At 35.6% G+C, this 15000-nt stretch overlaps 1 long non-coding RNA gene across 1 annotated transcript in view; it reads right to left on the bottom strand.

Annotated features, from left to right (window-relative positions):
* LOC132841114 (uncharacterized) overlaps positions 1 to 15000 on the bottom strand; it is a 79731-nt gene that overhangs the window by 62902 nt on the left and 1829 nt on the right. The gene's annotated exons all lie outside the window — the stretch shown is intronic.

Below are 15000 nucleotides of genomic sequence, written 5' to 3'. Positions count from 1 at the left end.
CCAGTCAATGTGTCACCTATGAAACTGTGAGGTGCCTTATTCTGAACTTCCACCTCCGAAGCTGCGAGTTCTAGCCTCGTCACCTTAAGGCTGAAATAACAGTGACATTTGAAGTCGCAGGCAAAAACCTGAGCACTAAAAAAGAAAAAGAAGAAGTCGTGGACTCTCAGGTCAGACAGACACGAGCATGAGATATTGATCTGAAGAAATCTGAGGAAATGTGCATCGGTGTGTTAAGTCTGAAAGATACGCTATTAATAAACGATATTTAAACCAGACTGACGGCTTTGTAGAAGTGAAAACCTGGAGATGTCTGAAGTCTGAATTGTTCTAGAAAACTCCTGAAGGATTAAAGTCACCATTTTATACAAATGTTCTAGAAGTTTCCCAGCTGAGGATTTACCTCATTACTGACCTCCAGCTGGTCAGTTCCTAATCAGAAATTTGGAGGTTTTCTGTCGATTTTCACGACCAAACCCGGATATTTTATTACATGAAATGAAACTTTAAAACAGGACTTTAAATTTAGATTTCAATTTATATTCAGCATTAGACACAGAAGCTGTTATAGTGTTTATTAAGGTGTATAATTTAATGTTAATGGATAGAGACAGACAGACAGACAGAGATGATAGATAGATAGATAGATAGATAGATAGATAGATAGATAGATAGACAACTATTTCAATTTATATTCAGCATTAGACACATCAGATGTTACAGTGTTTATTAATGTGTATAATTTAATATAATTTACAATGTTATTATATATAACATTATATATAACATAATTTAATGTTAATTGATAGACAGACAGACAGACAGAGAGATGATAGATTGACAGACAGACAGACAGATAGATAGATAGATAGATAGATAGATAGATAGATAGATAGATAGATAGATAGATAGATAGATAGATAGACAGACAACTATTTAAATTTATATTCAGCGTTAGACACAGAAGCTGTTATAGTGTTTATTAAGGTGTATAATTTAATGTTAATGAATACAGACAGACAGACAGACAGAGATGATAGATAGATAGATAGATAGATAGATAGATAGATAGATAGATAGATAGATAGATAGACATACAGACAACTATTTAAATTTATATTCAGCATTAGACACAGAAGCTGTTACAGTGTTCATAAATGTGTATAATATAATGGATAGATAGACAGACAGACTGACACACAGACAGACAGACTGACACACAGACAGACAGACAGACAGATAGATAGAAAGATAGATAGATAGATAGATAGATAGATAGATAGATAGATAGATAGATAGATAGATAGATAGATAGATAGATAGATAGATAGATAGACAGACAACTATTTCAATTTATATTCAGCGTTAGACACAGAAGCTGTTACACTGTTTATTAAGGTGTATAATTGAATATAATGTATAATGTTATTATATATAGCATTATATATAACATAATTTACAGACAGACAGACAGACAGAGAGATGATAGATTGACAGACAGACAGACAGACAGACAGACAGATGATTGTTCTTGACAATCCCTCACATTAAAGGTAAGTAAAAACGGATAAAATGGTGTCATGTCATTAATTAATACATTTTAACTGACTGTTGAGGAAGATACTCAACTGTATTATTTTCCTGTGACGGAACACCACGCTCTATTTTATTCTTTATTTTATATAAAAGTATAAATATTCATAAAAAGGAGGGTTTTTCTTCTGTCTTCACTAAGGAGACTTTAGGGCTCCAGATTACAGATCTGAACACGAGTGAAGGTCACCCTCAGGTCACTGAACCCGTCCTGCACGGTTCTGATTAACACAGTGTGTTTCCCATTAGCGCTGCGAATTTCCCGCAGCTCAAGTTCCACACTTTGCTTTCTTTCCTTAAGCGCCTGCATTAATAGGAAAAGTGATTATTCTGCCTGGGGGTCAAATAATCAGCCCTTCCATCGTCTCCTGTGGACTTGTGTTACAAAGACAAATATCTCCCCGATGTTTCAGGTCAGCGGGATTAGGCCAAGAGATTTATTTGATGGTGATAGGAATCAAACCGGTGTGTGTGTGTGTGTGTGTGTTAACCCCTGGAGGTGTACGTTATGCTTTTAAAGTGTGTGTGTAAGTCACTGATCTTCCTGTCAGTGAGAACAAAACTTCAATTCACAGATTGTGGTTTTCACAGGTATAAATAAGTCTCTCAGATTGGGTGTGGTGCGAATTACAATTAAAAAAAAAAAAAGTTTTAGTGAATCTAACACTAATCACACTTCACACAATATAATGAAAAAGGACTTGTATAAGAAACGCTAGACTGATTAAATGATCGTTTGCAAATGATTTGTTCTTCTTCAAACCAAGTGTTTCTCGCTAGTTTCTTGATCATTTCTTTAAAAAAAAAAAGAAATCATGTTATTAAAATAAAAAATAAAAACCTTGAGATGATCTAAGAAGGAACCCAGATTGCACACCACGAAACACCGCCGGATTTTGCGCGGTTGCATCAGATGATGTTTGTATAAGGATTACAGGAAATAGAACGGCTGTGAAAAGGAAAGCAGAGCGAACGAATGACGGGACAATGAGGACGTCTGCCTGTCGAGGCAACGGCTAAGCCGCTCTAATCTATAATCTGATCCGATCGGTCGTGCTAAAACACATTAGCCTATCAAAGGCAACCTGAAAGGAAACGCAAGGATGAATCAAGGTCACGCACAACTCGTTGTTTCGCTCTAAAGACTCTAAATGTGTCTCTAGATAAACCTGTAGATACAACAGCATATAAAACACAACCCTCACACACACACAAACACACACACACATACGTTACATATTTGTATACATATTTGTTTTAGCGTCGAATATTTCCTCCACCAATATCTTAAACTTTTACTGGTTTTACAGGTTTGTTTTTTTTCCAGCATCCAGTCTTAGGTTCAGACTTTGATTAATTTCAGATCAAATCTATCCAGAAATGCAGACAAACTCCTTAAACTCCTAGAATCTGGGTGTTTTCACTCGTCCACTCCACCGCTGTGTCGTTTACAGCACTGGCTTAATCGATTAGCATTGTTTCCAGTGTAGTTAGTGGATCGTTACAAACCAGTTTACACCAGTAAGACCAGTTTAACCAGGATGGTGTGTTTTGTTTGTCGTGCTGATGATTTTGGCATGTCGACCAGAACTGTTTTAGGAATTAGGTTTTATGTTTGTGTTTGTAGAAGAAGACAAAGAAAAAAATATGAACAGTCAGATCCATTAACTAACCAGATCCATCCACATAAACCAGTATAGAATAGAATATTTACAGCTATGGCATGTGGCAGATAACTTTATACAGAGCGACAATCTTAGCTACAGTTTTAGACAGACAGATATATATATATATATATATATATATATATAGAGAGAGAGAGAGAGAGAGAGAGAGAGATTGTTTCTAAAAACAGTTTCTATTTGATTTTTTTTAATCCTGCTTCTATCCATCCAGATAGATAGATAGATAGATAGATAACCATTGATATTGAAAGACACACACAGAGAGAGAGAGAGATAGAGATACATAATTATTGATATTGAGATAGATAGATAGATAGATAGATAGATAGATAGATAGATAGATAGATAGATAGATAGATAGATAGATAGATAGATAGATAGATAACCATTGATATTGAAAGACACAGAGAGAGAGAGAGAGAGATAGATAGATAGATAGATAGATAGATAGATAGATAGATAGATAGATAGATAGATAGATAGATAACCATTGATATTGAAAGACACAGAGAGAGAGAGAGAGAGAGAGAGAGAGAGAGAGAGAGAGAGAGAGATAGATAGATAGATAGATAGATAACCATTGATATTGAAAGACACAGAGAGAGAGAGAGAGAGAGAGAGAGAGAGAGAGAGAGAGAGAGAGAGAGAGAGAGATAGATAGATAGATAGATAGATAGATAGATAGATAGATAACCATTGATATTGAAAGACACACACAGAGAGAGAGAGAGATAGAGAGAGAGATACATAATTATTGATATTGAGATAGATAGATAGATAGATAGATAGATAGATAGATAGATAGATAGATAGATAGATAGATAGATAGATAGATAGATAACCATTGATATTGAAAGACACAGAGAGAGAGAGAGAGAGAGAGAGAGAGATAGATAGATAGATAGATAGATAGATAGATAGATAGATAGATAGATAGATAGATAACCATTGATATTGAAAGACACAGAGAGAGAGAGAGAGAGAGAGAGAGAGAGAGAGATAGATAGATAGATAGATAGATAGATAGATAGATAGATAGATAGATAGATAACCATTGATATTGAAAGACACAGAGAGAGAGAGAGAGAGAGAGATAGATAGATAGATAGATAGATAGATAGATAGATAGATAGATAGATATTGATATTGAGGGGGGGGGGATTGATATTGAAAGACACACACAGAGAGAGAGAGAGAGATAGAGAGAGAGATACATAATTATTGATATTGAGATAGATAGATAGATAGATAGATAGATAGATAGATAGATAGATAGATAGATAGATAGATAGATAACCATTGATATTGAAAGAGAGAGAGAGAGAGAGAGAGAGAGAGAGATAGATAGATAGATAGATAGATAGATAGATAGATAGATAGATAGATAGATAACCATTGATATTGAAAGACACAGAGAGAGAGAGAGAGAGAGAGAGAGAGAGAGAGATAGATAGATAGATAGATAGATAGATAGATAGATAGATAGATAGATAGATAGATAGATAGATAGATATTGATATTGATATTGAGGGGAAAGCTTGATTGTAATTATTTTTCTTTCCTACATTATAGTATATATTTTCTGTGTGGGGGGAAAAAATGGAACCTTTTTACTATTTTACTATTTTTCTATTTGACTTTTTTAATCCTGCTTCTATCCAACCATCCAAACAAAAATCAACAGGAGAATCATTTAAGCACCAAAAACAGGAAGTCAATTTTTTAACCAACAAGTTCTTAGAAAACCAAACAGAAGGAAGATGTAAACATGTGAGCCGGTCTACTTTTCCCCTTGTGTCCCCTTACTGTGCTTATTTTTAACATATTAAGGTTATTTCTACACTAGATATTATACTATACTAATATTTCTAAAACACACCATTTCTGTCATTTGGTCCTAAGGGGGGGGTGTAAACTTTTGCTCTCGGGTGTAAATTCAGTGAGCTGCACGACTGCATCACAACCTGACAAACCTGTAGGATTCATTTTATTTGCATGGATCAGGAAGAAGAGAATTACTCGTATAAACATTTCTCTCACTCATTGTCTCTTTGTTTAACAAGCGCAGGCTTTTGAAACGTCCAATCCCGAGTGAGTCGAACCCATCCCGTGGCCTTAACACAGAGCCACAATAGGGGTGGGTTAGTGTATTTACCACCACGACAGGCTGTAACAATGGCCCTACAACAACGCCTGCACTCCTCCCACTCATTATCCACACCAGCAGTTAAGCTCAAAAACGCCACCTTTAACAGGTCAGGTGACTTCAGGTGCCAAAAGCTGATCGCAAGCGTGTTGGTGATGTGCAGAATGATTCGTAACTTGAGTCATTTAGTGCTAACATTAGCATGTTAATACGTAACATGTTTTCTGCCTATACTGTGTGAATTATCCAAGACAAATTCTCTGTAAACAGTGAATTAAAAGGTTCTGATTCAGATACTGACTCAGACTTTGATTAGGATTCTGATACTGACTCTGATTATGATTCTTACACTGACTCTGATTTTTGAACGAATTCTGGCATTGATTCTGACTCTGATACCAATGCTGACTTTGACGCTGTAGGTACCGTAACATGTGCGTAGTTAAACAGACACGTGCAGTGGATCTCTGCCCGAGTTCAGTCCATGCAGGAGGTTCGAGTTTGTGCCGGACAGTTTTTCAGCAGCACGTCTACAAAGCTGGATGACCAAATCTTTAGGATTAATGATGCGGAGCACAATCTTAGTTCAAATAAGATAAATACACGTCACTAAACGTTGTTATAAAGCGTCCAGCCGCGAGCTCGCAAAAAAAGCAGCGCTCTCTGCCAGGACAAATAATGCAGTTACATATATTACCATGAATTGTGGCTTTATCATGAAAGAATTGGTATTCCCTTAATTCTAGGCCTAACAAAACAACAGTACAAATCAATGCAACAGCGTGCTCCACCAAAACAAGCCTCATAAAACACACTCCGCTGTCATGGACGACCTTTTACCACGTCCCGATTCGCGTGTGACTAATCGCACATTATTGGCTGGTTCTCTGAGAGTTTATCACACTCTTTGACACACAGCTTAAGCGAGACAAGTTCATGTCCCGGTGGCATTAACAGGACAAAGAGCTTTTGAGCGTCGGCTAAATGAATGCGCTTCAATCGGGAACACTTTGTAACGTGAACCCTGTGTGCCTGTGACACCCATCGTCCTCCCAGTTTGTTTTCACAGCATTGATTAAATCAAGTCTCCAGCAATTACATCACTTTTTTTTAAAAGTAGGACTTTGGCCTTTAGCAGAGCACGATGAGCTTTAATGCAAGCCCAAGCACCGTATTGGGTTTACCCAAATATTTTCTCAGTTTCCAAGGGTAACCATAACTGGACGGAGAGAGCGAGCACCCAGGCGAAATGAGGCCCAATTAGCGAGGGATGGGACCTGGCCCTTGCGGACATGCAGGGATTAATCAGAGAGAATTAAAAGCCGAGGACGTGTCAGCTGTCGAGCTTATACTAGAGCTGAGTCACGTATAAACACTGTCGTGTTTATGATACCTAACGTTACATCGGGAACAACACAAAAGACAAAAAGTGTCGATCTGGAGTGGTATAATCCTGTAATGTTTGTTTTTTTTTGCCTTGTGATTACAGTGTGTATAAAGAGGTCTGTGTGTTTTGTGTGTCTGTAAATGTGTGTGTGTGTGTGTGTGTGTATTAGTGGGTAACACACCCAGAGAATGACACCCTGGCACGAGTGGATGCTGTTTGACGTTGTACCATTTGAAGCCCACGCGCTCCGGTGTGACATCACTGGGAGACTATTTGGCAGGCCGGCCGATGCCTGTGCGATGTGTAATGGAAGAAGTCGTCGTTGTGTTGGCCGCACTGCGCAAACGCACATCTGAAAGCTGTTATCAGCTCCAATGACATCAGCCCCTCTTGGCCTGGGCCTGTGCTGATCTCATTTGCCCTGTCCATTCACTCGTTTACAGTGTTTGTGTGCGAACTTGTGCGCGCGCGTATGTGTGTGTTTTTCTGTGTGTGCGTGCGTGTGTGTGTGTGTGTTCGTGTTCAAGTCAGACCACTGGGATAGAAGTAAAGCCTAAAACACCTTGTCATTAAAGGCATCATTTCAAAATAACCTGTTATTACGGACAATCTTTCTCTCCAAGTGTTGCAAGTTTCATATAAAAAAAATAAAGACAGCATCACTGTTGTTATCTCCAGTCTCGACTCTTAAGGATAAGGAACCGAGCAAAGCCCCTGAAAGACACATTTGAAAAGAGGAACTCAATGTCGCCTTCATGAGCTTTGCCCACAGGCGCAGGCTGAGCTGGCAGACTGATTTATGGCACTTTGAATTCAGAGACTTCAGTATCAAAAAAAAAACAAAAAAAAAGGCAGATTAACAAAAGCAGGATATTTATGGAGCGGAGATTTAGGAGGAAACTGGAAATGTGATAATACACAAAAGACTATACGACCCTTCCAGAGATACACGCTAAATCTTCATTTTAATTGTGCTGATTAGTCGTTCAAACAAACGATACGCAAATGGGCGACACGTCGGCGCCAAAGTTAAAGATGGAAATCTAAATAAAAATAAAATAAATATACAAGCAGTGAAAAGGAGCGAAAGCGAGCAAGAAGAAACTCCAAATCTCCAAATGGCTCATTCGAAACATTAAAATAAATGATCATTAAAAAAAAGAGGAAAAGAATTCGCCGCTTATTTATTTATCTATTTACTTAACCTTTATTTTTAGCAAGAAAAAAGCTCACTGCGATTAACAAATTAGACCAGAATGTATATTTCGGTTCAATAACATTTCTTTTGTTTGAACTTCTAGTAAAACGAATGACTTAGCAGTGAGGCTGAGGAACAGCGAAAATAAAATATGGAAGAAAAACAGATTCTGCATCCAGTCAGCTTGTTACCATCTTGCTGGACGACGTTTCTCAGAACAGAGCGCCTGCTTTAACACGTAAGGAATAAACCAATTGAGGATGTGCTTTTAAACTAAAGTCACCTCTCTTCACTCCACAGTTACGATAAAAATATCGTTTATTCCTTTTTATTCCAGCAATTTGCTGATAAATACAAATTTTTTTAAATTCTCACCATGAAAATGTTGTACGTTTTATCCGTTTATAGTTACATCTAATGTTATAGGACATCCATGAAACAAGCCAGAGCGAAACTCTCGTCCCTTCAGCAGCTTCTCTTTATTCTTAAGAAGATAATTAAACAAGACGATTTGTCGTGTTACAGAGAAATCCTCCGACTTTCCTGTTACTATTACTGACACTGGAGACTCCTTCCTTAAAGGTGCGGTGCACGATGTTTGAGAGCCAATGTTGACATTTGAAATCACCAAAACAAACACGCCCCTAACCCAAATGGGTGTCACCCCTGTTTTGATAGCTCCGCCCCACACATACCTACATAACCCAGGCAACTATTATGGCGGAACCTGCTGGGGCGGCTGGCCGATGGGATATTTTTATCAGTAAATGAACACAATGAGTAATACTATGGTAACACAGGTGTGTTTTTGTAGTACTGTGTGTTGTACCGTGAAAGGTTTAGCTCCATTTCATGTGGATGACGTTCAGTTCTCTTCAGCACTGGAAGGCTGATCCTATATTAACACGGGTTCTACTTATTGCCTTATCGTAAGACTTTCTTCGCTTTTCGTTTTTATCCTCCATGTCAATGTTTTAATCGCTTTCTGCTAATGTCACACATGTGCACTGAACACTCTCTCCGACGTATATTGACAAGACACGCCCCTTTCTGCGCATTGGCTACACGTTTGTTTTGTTTGTCGGCCCGACTCGGTTTTCTGAAGCATTTTTCAAACATCGTGCACCCCATCTTTAATCCTCCTTACAGAAAACAACACTAGAAATTTATTTATAAGCCGTTACCATAGAAACAGGAGTGTAAAACATAAATTAAAATTCCTGTTAATATAAAACTTTCATTTGTAGGAACTACTCTATGAGCTGCTGTTATAGAAAACAATGCAGCACCTTCTGACCAATCAGAAGGCAGGATTCAGCAGTGTTGTGCTAGAAATTACAACATCAGCATTATATAATGTCTCCGTGTGGCCCAGCTCTAGGTTGTGTATTTACAGGTAGCAGCTTTGCTCTTAGACAGTAAATTGCCCTTATCGGAGCATTTCAGGTATCGCAACATGTATTTTTCGCTGCATGATAACACACAACGTCGTACCAACAAGAGCAGGCAAAGCCGCCTCGATCGCACTCTGTCATTACGAGCCGGATCATGGCGTGAAGCGCATCTGTCAAGGCTGCAAAGGAAAGGGGCAAATGCACAGAAAAAAGACAGAAGGGCAGAAAACTAGTCATTAACGTTTTTTTTTCCTGTGAGAATAGCGTGCGTTAAAGTCCGCTCAAGACCAGTCATCAGTCTTACTACAGCTTATAGGTGGCACACACACATGTGAACACATAAACATGCCATCTACCAACAACATGCTTTAAAATGCAAAGAAAAAGAAAAACAAACAAAATTATATATATATATATATATATACATGTATATATATAGTAACCTGGTCATCTGTACTTAATAGTTTCGAGCGTTCAGATCTTGCTGATTATTTTACAGCAATAGCGTAATGTGTTTTATTTTTGTTTGGATTACATAGTAAAGTAAAACAATTATTATGATGTAGGTATAAAATAAAAAACACGTAAGGAATAAACCAATTGAGGATGTGCTTTTATACTAAAGTCACCTCTCTTCACTCCACAGTTACGATAAAAATATCTTTTATTCCTTTTTATTCCAGCGATTTGCCAATAAATACAATTTTTTTTATTTCTCACCATGAAAATGTCGTACGTTTTATCCGTTTATAGTTACATCTAATGTTATAGGACATCCATGAAACAAGCCAGAGCGAAACTCTCTTTATTCTTAAGAAGATAATTAAACAAGACGATTTGTCGTGTTACAGAGAAATCCTCCGACTTTCCTGTTACTATTACTGACACTGAAGACTCCTTCCTTAAAGGTGCGGTGCACGATGTTTGAAAGCCAATGTTGACATTTGAAATTGAATATACAGTAGGTATAAAATAAAAATATATATCATCATTTCAAAGCAACGTATTCAAAATTACCAAACAGATGACTTTTCCCCGAGTAGCTAGTTAGCTATAATTAATACACTTCTTCAAATATTTTATCGTTTCTATAGTTAAACAGGAACGTGTGTATAAAAATGTCATGTTTTTTTCTGCACTAAGTTTATTTGTATTAATGGAAAAAGCCTTGAGTTTTAGGAACAGTCAGACGAAAAGCCGCGACTTCGCGTTTTCTGACAATAAATAAATAAATCGTAAATGGAGAAGTTCACGCTTTAAGGTTTCTCGAAAACGTGCAAGACGAGCTTCAAGTCTTGTTCATTTAACGAAAGACGGTGTAGGAACAACCGTTTATAGCTACTATAACGGAAGTGAGAACAAGAACTAACTTGTTTTGTGGATGTAGATGTTCCACAACATTGAACATTACTGTAAATTGATAAAAAAAATTTTCAGATGTTTCCAAAAACCACATGCGTTGAATGCGAAGATATTTTTATTTATTTATTTATTTCTTTTTTGAAGAAATTCTCTAGCTCATACTTGGAAGCTCATGGAGCACCTAACTGAATGAAGTGGTTTATCAAAAATCCTCGCTATACACAAAGCCTCGGTGGTGCAGGAAGAAGCCAAGAACCGCGCGAAGGAAGTGCTCATTACGGCATTTCTATGCCCACCAGCAGTGGTTTGGAACACAGCCAGCATGGCACAGAGTCCCAGCCTGAGTCAGCCTTATTGCTGCATAATCTTTCACTGATCTATCACGTTTCTTATACTTCAGATGAATGAGGAGTATTTATGCAAATCGTATGCGGATAATATTGTTATTATGACCGCCCTCACAGCCGTTACACGCAAAACAAAACAGACGAAATGACGGACTTCTCCTGAGAATTCATCTTCACTCGAACACTCATTCACCTTATAGGAAGTGAAAGTTTTGGCTCCTTAGGCAAACACTAGTGCTAAAATGAACAGGGGATGTTCATGTGCATTTTCATTTTACATTTACTCATCTGGAAAATAGTTTATGAACACATTTGTATTTCTCTCCTCATGGGGGTTTCCTTTGGCTTGTTTATTACTGTAGTTAAATACAGATAAAGCTACTAATACCCTGAACCCAGACCTCAGTAACCTGAAGGTGTTAAGAAATGTTTTCATCAAGGGGACCAGCCAAAGGTTGTCATTTCTCAAGATTAGATTTTTTCTGTATTCCCATGTTGTTATTGTTGCTATGACTATGCAGGCATTATAACTACCATTTCTATGAGTCATTATTACTACTACAAATATATGTCTTAAAACAAATCCTATTATACATCACTTCATTCTATTAGTACCATTAGTACTTATACAATAAGGCAACGTTATTACTATTAATAATAAAGACATTATTGTCCTTAGTACTTAAACTAATATACACCATTATTATTCTTACTACTATATGTTATTACTGTCATTATTACTATTTTCTATTAGTGTTGATGTAAACAGCAACAATGACATTTGATATACATATATATATATATATATATATATATATATATATATATATATATATATATATATATATATATATATATATATACTATTAGACAATATTTCTACTATATTTCATTACTGTCATTACTACTTACACTATTATGTCATTATTGCCATTAAAACTATTAAACGGCATTAATACAATTACTATTATATATCGTTACCCTTAATATTAGTATTGCTTTTATATCGTTTCTACTTATACAACTATATGTCTATATACAACTATGACTTAACATTACTATTAGTGTTTATGTTAAGTCATTGCTACTTCTATATACAGTACTAATAGACATTATTATTGCTATTTCTACTATGTGTCATTATGACTTATACTATTATATTGTTATTATTACTCTCAGGACTATACGTCATTACCGTAACTAATATTTACTATAACGTCATAAGTGTTATTAGTACTTCTATTACTATTAGTGTTGATGTAAATTCATTGCTATTGTTTCTATTACTACTATATGTCATTACTGTCATTAAAACAATTACTATTAAACGTCACTAATACAGTACAATGTCTATATGTCTAAATATTATTACCATTACTGTTAAATATCAGTATTAAATGTACTTTTACTATATGTCATTGGTGTCATTAAAGGAATTAATATTAGATGTCATTTTTACTATTACTGTTATGTCATTATTGTCATTAATACAATTGCTATTATATACCATTACCAATAATATTAGTATTGCTTTTATAGACGTTCTACTTATACAACTATATGTCATTACTGTTATTATTTCTATTAGTGTTGATGTACCGTGATTGCTAATTACATATGCTATGATACGTCATTATTGCCGTTACAATTAGATGTCATTAATGTCATTATTACTTATACTATCAATAGTGCTATTACATCATTACTACTATTACTAGTTTATACATATATATATATATATATATATATATATATATATATATATATATATATATATATATATATATATATATATTAGACATCACTATTATTATTAATACTATATTTAATTACAGTCACTGTTACTATTAGCAGTGTTATTATTTCATTATTAGTAACACGGTCATACGTCATTTTTATAACTCCAATACATTTTGCTATAATGCCATTACTACTATAGCCAGTTTCTGATTATTTTTTTCGAACATGAGATATAAACAAATTCTCAGTCTTTTTTTTTCTGTCAACTTTTAATTGTTTTATCACACACTATTATATTTACACTCACATTTCATTCGTTAACCAGTTTTATTTTGCGTAAATACGGTACTGTACGTTTCCTTTCGTTTCTCCTCGAGAGAGAGTCTGTAAAATACAACTAAGAAATTACATTCATAACGATTAGCTTTGTCTCAAGGGAAAGTGATTACAATATGATGTACAGTGCTAGAAGGTCATGGAGATGGCAGAAAACTCTCAATATAACCTCATTAAAAACCACAAACTCTTCCATACCTTTCACTACAACATTTACAAGCAATACTGTAAATTCAAATGAGCTACAAACCTCACCGATACCCGATCTGATAACACAAACTCGTGGCAGTTTTTCACCATCACACACCCTCACACCATCTTTTCTGATAAACGCTTTAGGTTTGAGTGCCGTGTGTGCGCCTCCACAACAACATCGCTAATTATCAGCCTTTCCCTCTGACAGTAACGCCGTCTGTTTGATGGTGTTATCGGTGTAATTCCTGGTGTAGGTGGGTATTACTGTAATTAGGTGTCAATAGAGACATGCAAATTAATATGTGATAAACCGAAATAGCACTGGCAAGCGGCTAATCTTCCCCGTTAGAGATTTTCGACATTTTTAGTTCAGATGGGGACAATTATTGAGCAGGATTTTGAGAATCTCAGAGTGAAATAGGTCACGCAGGAAGAAGCATTCAGCTCTCTCTCTCTCTCTCTCTCTCTCTCTCTCTCTCTCTGTCTTTCTGGATGGACTCACCCTCGCTCAGCCTACTTTTGCATGATCCGATCCTGTGTTGGGCTGAAATAAGATTCATTAGAGTTTCAAAACCGCTGTTTTCTGCTGAGTCACTTGACTCTGATTTCCTCTTAGTTTTTTTTTTTTTTTATATATATATATATATATATATATATATATAGTTAGAGCCCTAACTTAAGAACAATAACATATAGGAGACTCAAGATTTTCAAGGATCAATACAATATTGTATGGATGGTCTGTATTAACCATAATGCACTGAGAATGTATGTTTAATCTGTTCCAAAATCCTTGTTTGGTCACTAAGTCAGGTTTTAACTAAGTGAAATGATTGATATGGAGTCCTGTTTTCTGTTTTATTATTATTATTATTATTATTAGTAGTAGTAGTAGTAGTAGTAGTAGTATTGGTGATTTGTTACTTTAATTAATTTTAATAAATTAAATGTAAGAGTTACACATTATTTAAAGGGGTCATATTTTAGCCCTTCAGAATGAATTTATAACACTTTATTGTTATTATTCATAATAGGGTCATCTGAAGCGTAGCTAAATTGCACACACACTCTCGCACACACACTCTCTCACACACACACACACACTCACACACACTTTGCTTTAAAAAATACCTGATTTTTGGTTTTCATTGGCATTCTAGTGTTTACACTTTGTGAGAAGGTACAAAACCTTCATGACACATTCATAACACCTCATTATACAGTCATAACACACATTCTAAAGAATTCAAAAAAGGCAACGGGCCTTTCACATTCAAAACACTTTATTGTTATTATTCATAATAGGGTCATCTGATGCATAGCTAAATTCAGTATACAGTCATGTCATTCATTTGAACGATACCTACTTCTGATGTTTATAACACATTTATAACACCTTATTTAAACCTATTTTGGGTCTTTATGGGACTTTATTTAGCGGGTGCCTACTTTGGGTCTTCATAAAACATTCATACATACTTGTTAGATATTTATGATATATATTTATATTAGGTTTTCATTATCAACACGTTCATAATCATTGCATCAAAAGGCACCTTTTTTTTAAAAAAGATACGCATAATAATCATTATTAAAGGTTATTGCAGAGTTGTGCAG

The sequence above is a fragment of the Tachysurus vachellii genome, chromosome 26 (genome assembly GCF_030014155.1).
Source record: "Tachysurus vachellii isolate PV-2020 chromosome 26, HZAU_Pvac_v1, whole genome shotgun sequence".
Classification (NCBI taxonomy): Eukaryota; Metazoa; Chordata; class Actinopteri; order Siluriformes; family Bagridae; genus Tachysurus; species Tachysurus vachellii.
This window is presented reverse-complemented; position numbering and strand designations above follow the sequence as displayed.